The sequence below is a fragment of the Chiloscyllium plagiosum genome, chromosome 10, assembly GCF_004010195.1.
Source record: "Chiloscyllium plagiosum isolate BGI_BamShark_2017 chromosome 10, ASM401019v2, whole genome shotgun sequence".
NCBI lineage: Eukaryota > Metazoa > Chordata > Chondrichthyes > Orectolobiformes > Hemiscylliidae > Chiloscyllium > Chiloscyllium plagiosum.
Window position 1 is genome coordinate 79990033 of NC_057719.1, and position 8326 is coordinate 79998358.

The window sequence follows — 8326 nt, forward strand, 5'->3', positions numbered from 1 at the left end:
TCCTGTTCGCCAAGGTCACTTCATGGCCCCTTTTAGCCCTCCTAATTCCTTGTTTGAGTTCCTTCCTGCTGTCTTTGCACTATGTCTTTGTGTATGACTCCTCCTTCTTTCTAGACGAAAGTGAGGACTGCAGATGCTGGAGATTCGAGTCAGGATTAGAGTCCCTGATGAAGGATACCTGCCCAAAACGTCAGTTTTCCTGCTCCTCGGATGCTGCCTGACCTGCTGTGCATTTCCAGCACCACTCTAATCTTGACTCCTCTTTCTTTCTGACTAAGCTCACAATTTCTCTTGTCATCCAAAGTTCTTCTGCCATCCTTATATTGTATTTTACAGGAACATGCTGGTCCTGAACTCTAGTCAACTGGCATTTAAAAGGTTCCCACATGCCAGATGTGGATTTACCCTCGAACAGCCATCTCCAAACTACATTCCCCAGTTCCTGCCTAATATTGTGATAGTTAGCCTTTCCCCAGTTTAGTACTTTCACCTGAGGACTACTCTTATCCTTATCCATTAGCAAGCTAAAACTGACGGAATTATGGTCACTGTTCCCCAAATGTCTCCCCCCACTGAAACTTCGATCACTCGGCCTGGCTCATGCCCCAACATCGGCATGGCCCCTTCCCTTTCAAAAACACATCCTGAACGCACCTAACAAACTTCCTGCCATGCAAGCCCTTGGCACTAAATGGGTCCCAGTCAGTATAAAGGAAGCTAAGATAACCCATTACAAAAACACAGTGGCTCAGTGGTTAGCACTGCTGCCTCACAGCACCAGGCTCCCAAGTTCGATTCCAGCCTCGGGTGACCGTCTGTGTGGAGTTTGCACATTCTCCCCATGTCTGCAGGGGTTTTCTCCCACAGTCCAAAGATGTGCAGATCAGGTGAACTGGCCATGCTAAAATTGCCCATAGTGTTAGGTCAATTAGTCAGAGGGAAATGAGTCTGGGTGGGTTACTGTTCAGAGGGTCGGTGTGGATTGGTTGGGCTGAAGGGCCTGTTTCCACACTGTAGGGAATCTAATCTAAAAACTCTATTGTTTTCACATTTTCTCATAAATCTATCCACATACTTGTTTCTCTATCGCCCCCTGGCTGATGGGAAGCCTGTAGTACAATCCCTGTGGTGATTGCATACTTCCTGTTCCTGAACTCTACCCATATGGATGAGCCCTCCAAGATGTCATCCCTCAGTACTGCTGTGATATTCTCCCTAATCAGTAACACAACTCCCCCACCTCTTTTACAACCTTTGCTAGTCTACCTGAAACATTTCAATCCTGGAATGTTAAGTCACCAGTCCTATCCCTCTCTCAACCAAGTCTCTGTAATGGCTACAACATCATCGTAACATGTAAGAATCCAAGCTTTAAGCTCGTCTGCCTTACCTGCCATACTCCTCATATTCCACGAATTCACAGGATGAGGGTGTCACTGACTAGGCCAACATTTATTGCATTCATAGAGGGCTGTGAGTTTCTCCAGCAATCAACAGTAGATTCATGGTCGTCGTTAGACTCTTAATACCAGATATCTTTATCCACCATGGTGGGATTCAAACCCAGGTCCCCAGAACTCTACCTGGGTCTTGGATTAACAGTCCAGCAATAATACCAGTAGGACATTGCCTTCCCAAAACAAATACACTTCAGTCCGCAGGTCTCATTGTGTTCAGTAACCTCTCCCTGTCTGTTTATCCTCTTAATCTTACTAGCCTTAGTCTCTGACCCTCCTCGATCATTTTACTTGCTGACCTATTGCTTTAGCTCCTGTGCCCTTGCTGTACTAGTTTAAACCCTCTCGAGTGTCACCAGCAAACCTCCCTGCCGGGATATCGATATTCCTCCAGTTTAGGTACAACCCGTCCTTGTACAAGTCCCTCCTGCCCTGGAAGATATCCCAATGATCCACATAATTGAAGCTCTTCAGCCGTGTATTTAACTGTACTACCTTCCTATTCCTAGTCTCACTGGCATGTGGCACAAGAAGTCATCCCTAGATTATAACCCTAGAGGTCCTGCTTTTCAATTTCCTACCTAAGTCCATAAATTCCCTTTCCAGGACCTCATCTCTGTTTCAGCCTATGTCATTAGTCCACAATCTCTGACTGCTCACCCTCCCCCTTTCAGAATATCCTGTACATTCTCAGAAACATCCTGGCACCGGGGAGGCATCTCACCATCCTTGAGTCTCTATCCCGGCCGCAGAAACACCTATCTGTGCCCCTGACCGTACAGTCCCTTAACCCTAGCACTCACTAACACTTCGACCGTTCCTGCTGTACAACAGAGAAGGTTGTGGGGCCACTGACTTGGCTGCTTTCCCTTGAGTATCCAAACGGTGTCCCTGTTTGAGAGGTCAATGGCCACAGGTCACTCCAGGGGATTCCTGCACTGCCTGCCCACATTTATTTGCCATCCTAGTGGTTGCCATCTCTTCCCCGCCTGTGTAGCACTTACTGGTGGTGTGACCAGCTCGCTAACCGTGCTATCCACAACCTTCTCAGCCTCATGGATGCTCCATAGTGAGTCCATACTCAGCACCCAGTCATCCAGGCAGCAAATCGGAAGCTGCAGCTGAACACACTTCTTGCATACATGGTCTCCATGGAGACTAGAAGCATCCCTGATTTCCCATGTTTTGCAGACGGAGCATTCTACGAAAAGTCAAATATTTTGTTCAAGATTTGGTGACGTTGTCACATGCAACTAGGGGCAATGCAAAACATTTTCAAATATTGGCAAAATGACTCTTGTCCAAATGCCATGCAATAGTACGCAGTTCAATGCCATGTGATTGCAAAGCACATGACCAAGTGACCAGAAAATTCAATTTTCTTCTGTTCTTCCAAGAGTATCTGGCAGGAGGTGATTAACCTGAAACATTAGATTAAATTTTGACTTTGGAGGCAGGAAACAGACTGGGTTGCAAATGAGAGACTTGCAAGACTGGTATATTTTGAGACTAACTCTTTAATTTCAGGTAAAATGGAGTCATGTGCCAAGCTTTGAATTCCACCAGACACTAAGACTGGGTTTAGCCGTGTTTAAAGGTTGCACAGGTTGATTTACTAGGAAGATAACTATCTTATGATGACTGTGCATGAACTGTTATGCTTTAGATCTCACAGGGAAATGTTAGGTTTTATCAATGGTTATATTTTAAACAGTCTTTTTCATTCCAAGCTAGAATGGAGTTAGGAGTCGAGCAAACTACTAATTGGCATTTCTATCTGGATTTACATTGCCATGGCGATGGGTTTGGAAAGGGAAGAATTGATAGTAAGCTAGTGTAGTATTGGGTTACAGGGTTTTTCATCACTGAACCTCACAGTTCCAAGTGAGTCTACAAGAATCACAGACACCGCGAAGAAACAGGAGTTTGAGGCAGGCAGTCCTCCAGAAATGCTGAACCTATTTTCCACAATGCAGGATATGGGAGCTCACACTCAGGTTGAAGAGCTTGAGGTTGTGAAGTTTTTAAGGGGATTGGAAGATTTGCCTAGCTTGGATAGATGGAAGGAATCTCCTGTATCATCACCATCATCATCATCACAGTGAAAGTCAATTCTGGGAAATCATAGAATCATAGGATCCCTACAGTGTGGAAGCATGCCATTTGGCCCATTGAGTGCACACTAACCCAACAGAGAGTAACCCACCCAAACAGCCCCAACCCTGTCCCTATAACCCTGCATTTCCCATGGGTAATCCACCTAACCTGTACATCTTTGGATTGTGGGAGGAAACCGCAGCACTCGGAGGAACCACACGCCACTTCCCAAATGATCTCCAAATCCCTTTTCTTTCATCTATTGCCCCTTTTGTTCTCCTATAACCAGTCTCCCCCCCCATGATCTCCCACCCTCTTCGTTCATTTATTGCCTTCTTCATCCTGCTATCTCGAGGTTATTTCTGTTCCCATTTCCCAAAACAAACCTCCCACTTCCTTTTCTTTTTTTTATAGCCCCTTTTTTTTATCCCCCTAACAGAATTCTACCTCCACCCTCTGCCCTTCACTTTTGCTTGTTGCCCCATCAAACCACGGTTGCTCACAGGCTGTAGCAGGCCTGAGGCTCAAGGCCCAGCAGTGGGCTGGTGATTCCCGAGGTGAAGGATCTCCTGCAGACCCAGTCCAGTCCACCATGAGGTGGCACTGGTGGACTTGTTGGCCCCAGGGGTCTCATTTTTGGGATGAAATGTAAAACATCAAGCTAATGAGCAGAAGCATAGTGAATAGAAATAGGAAATTTAGTGTAATCCACTACGGGAAATCTAATTTTAAGATTCCTCTTTGAAGCCCTCGCTGTTGGATGAACCTGAAGGGTTCGATTGTTCTCTGTTGGGAGTAGTGAGGTGTGCAGCCACTGTGTGATTGCAAGGACATTTTAAATCACTGTCAATAATCCTTGCATACTGAGAATCTAGTGTTATCCCTGCATTGCCCCAAAGTCTATCATGTTATACAATATACAGCAATCCATGGAATACTCAGCAAAACATGGTCCAAAAAAATTGTGATCTGAAAACAGCAACTGAGTGGTGCTGGAAGTCTACTGGTGGTTTGGTCCTATGACGAAGAGAATGAATTCAAGGAATTTGACAACTTTTATTCCAGGTTGAGAGTTAACTGGTGAAACAGGTGGTTCAATTACACTTGCTTATTTTCCAACTTCATTTAACAATTGATGCCTTAAGGCTGTCTCTGGAATCTGTAATTACCCACAGCTTTGATATTGGACTGACAGCCCAAAATCCAATTAGCTATAAATATGAGCGCACTGCTTCAAATAAAACCAGCAGTGATTTCTTTCATTTCTTATCTCTTACTTCCCGCACCGCACCACTGCAGCATTTTCTCCTGCCATCTGCACTGCACCGTTGCAACATCATCTCTCACTGACTGCATTGCACTATTACTTCTGAATCTCTCACTGCCTGCACTGCACCACTGCAGCATCTTTGTCCACTATGTGCACCGCACCATTGCAGCAGCATCTCTCACTGCCTGTACTACATCATTGCAATAGCATCTTTTCCTGCCTGCATCTCATCATTAAAGCATTGTCTATTACTGTCTTCACTGCACCAATGCAACAGTATCTCTTGCTGCCTGCACTGCACCATTACAAGCACTGCCTCTTCCTGCCTGCACCACACAGTGAGAAACAAAGCTCACTCACTTCAATAATTTCAGTCCGAGACAAGATCTGCAGCAATCAGTATGTTTATTATACGTTTGCAAGCGTGGTGCTTGGAATAGACACGCAGAGTTCAGCAAGTACATACCTTACATAGGATTCACTACTCCAAACCCGGTGCCCATTACTATGGTTTTCTCTTGCCTTCTCCGGCCTTGTGCTTAACAAAGTACAAGTTTTACTTGGCCATTTCACCACATCCTGCTGTGGCCCATTGTTAGGTATATCCTCCTTCATTGCTATCTATTTTCCCCACTTGTGACATTTCCTCCCTTTCCCCAACCATATTGATCCTTATGACCTTTTAATTGGGGTTTGTTTTTTGCTTTTGCAGAAGTGGGAAACAGATGCTCATAACTACTGCTTCTACAAGCATATCTGACTTAACCTACATCCTCACAGCACCTTATCTATTTGTCTGTAACATCTACCATTGTTTGCAGGCACGTTTCATTCTTGTATGCACATTTTAGCTAATACAAAAACAATTATATATTTCCTTCGCATAGTTTTCATTCTTGTTGACTCAGCTCTTGGTTGAAACAATTATACACTGGTGAGAGTGCATTTACCTTGCATAAGTAATTATGATTGCAGAAGTAACACTACTTTACCTATATCCCACAACACCATTACAGTATTGTCTCTTACTGCCTGCACTGCACCACTGCAGCAGCAGCTGTCATTGCCTGCAGGCACCATTGCAGCATGATATCCCCCTCCTGTACTGGACCGTTGCAGCTTCCTCTCTCCATCCCTACACATCCTTTGAGTTTTTGGAGTCCTCTTCATATCTGTGTTTCATTTGTGTGTGTCTCTACCTCTTCCTTCAAGGACACCTTAAACATTAACATCTTACTTTAGTCCACTCCCAAATAAATTTCTATATTTCTCTGTCCCTTACAGTCACAGAACGCTTTGTGTTGGAGCTGGGTCATTGCTATAAGAAGCATTTACAGGGGCCTCACACCTCTCACAAATAAGTCCTAACTCCTTGTTAATCATTGCTGACTCTGAGCTCATGACCTCAAAATGTCAATTAAATGATCCCACTTGGACTCACGCATTGGAACATCCTACAACAATGTATATCTACACTGAACTTATCAGATGTTTCATGACTGGTCTCATTCACACTTCCTGTTGCCTTTGCTTCACAATGCCTTGTATCATTTAGTCACTCTTGTCTCTGTGACCCTTACCCTATCACACGCTTTCCCCTTTGCTCATTCCACATCCCTCTTTCCCTGCATCTGAATGTGCTTAAAAATTGTTCACTCCTCAGCACCTTCTATTTTGGTGAAAGTTAACCATCGAACTTCTTGACAAGATTTGTAGCTCAGGTTGTGGATGAGGTTGTTGACTTGCTCACTGAGCTGGTAAGTTGGTTCGCAGATCTTTCACCACCATTCCAGGTAACATCATTTGTGCGCCTCTGGTGAAGCATTGGTGTTCTGTCCTGCTTGCTACTTATGTGTCCCAGTTTGCTGAGGTGGGTGGTATCATATCCAGTTTTGCTCCTTAGTGGTTGGTATATAGGGTCTAACTCTACCTGTTTGGTCATGGAGTTCCGGGTTGAGTGCCAGGCCTCCAGGAATTTTCCTGTGCATGTCTCTGTTTGGCTTGTCATAGGATGGACATGTTGTCCCAGTCGAACTGGTGTCCTTCTTTGTGCACATGTATGGACACAAGTGATAGTTGATCATGTCTCTTAGTGGCTGGTTGGCGTTTGTGTACCTTGATGGCTAGTTTTTTTCCGGTTTGCCAATATGTAATGTTTGTGGCAGTATTTACGCATTATTTTGTACATAACGTTGGTCCTACTGGTTGTGGGTATGGGATCCTTTCTGCTCGTCAGTGGCAGTCGTCGTGTGGGTTTGTGGGCTGCCATGATACCCAGGAGTTGGAGTAGGCTGGTGGTCATTTCCAATATGTCCTTGATGGATGGTCAGTGTATCTAGACGTGTTGTGTCTGTCTGTTGCGGGTTATGCTTTTTGGGTAACTGTTGTTTTTGAAGACATTGTGTAGGTATTCTTCTTCAGCTTTATGCATCTCCGGGGTGCTGCAGTGTGCTATGTCTCACTTGAACAATGATCTGATGCAGCTCCCTTTGTGGGTTGGTTGTTGTCTGTGTGGGTGGCCTTCCTGTACAGGCTGGTCTGGAGCTCCCCATTGGCCTTGTGTCCGACCATTGCATCCAGGAAGGGGAGTCAGTTGTTGTTCTCTTCTTCCTTGGTGAATTTTATGTTGGTAAGGATGTTGTTTATGCATTGATGGGTTTGATAATGACAAAATTCCATGTAGAGGATCCAAAGTTTAGGCTGGATAGTGAGAAGGGCTATCTGTTCTAGTCTTTGCATTACGACTTTCGCTATTAATCCTGATATCAGCGATCCCACGGGTGTTGTGTTGATTCGGCTGTATAGCTGGCCGTTGAAGGTGAAGTGGGTCATGAGGCACAGATCCAAAAGTCTGAGGGTGCTGTCCATGCTGATGGCGCTGGTGTTGTAGGATGTCTGAATTACTGGCCCATCTAGTAGTGAGGCTACTGTTTCCTTGGCTAGTGAGACGTCTGCGGTGTAGTCACGTCAAAGGTTAACCATGTTGAAATGTTCACTCTATTTCTGTCTCCACTGACACTGTCTGCCAAGCTGGGAATTTCCAGCATTTCCTGGTTTTATTTCACAATTACAATTGTCCAGTAACAAAGCGGGAAATGTCTATAGATCCCACAGGGATCTGTGCTCGGTCCCTTATTATTCATGATATATATAAAGGATATAGATGACATTTGTGGGAGAGGTGGTAAGTTTGTGGATGGAAGAGATTGGCTAGGTGGTTGACGATGAAGTGGGGGGGGGGTGTTTGGGTTTCAGGAAAATATAAATGGATTGGTCAGATGTGCAGATCAGTGGTAGATGGAACTTAACCTGGATAAATGTAAGGTAATGCAAGGAAGAAGACAAGGGTGTACTGAATGAGGACACTAGGAAGGAACAGAGGAACATGGGGATTTTGGAGTGCTTGTCCACAGATCATTGAAGGCAGCAGGACAGATTAACAGGATGGTTAAGAAGGCATGTGGGACACTTGCCTTTATCAGCCTTGGCACAGATTATAAGG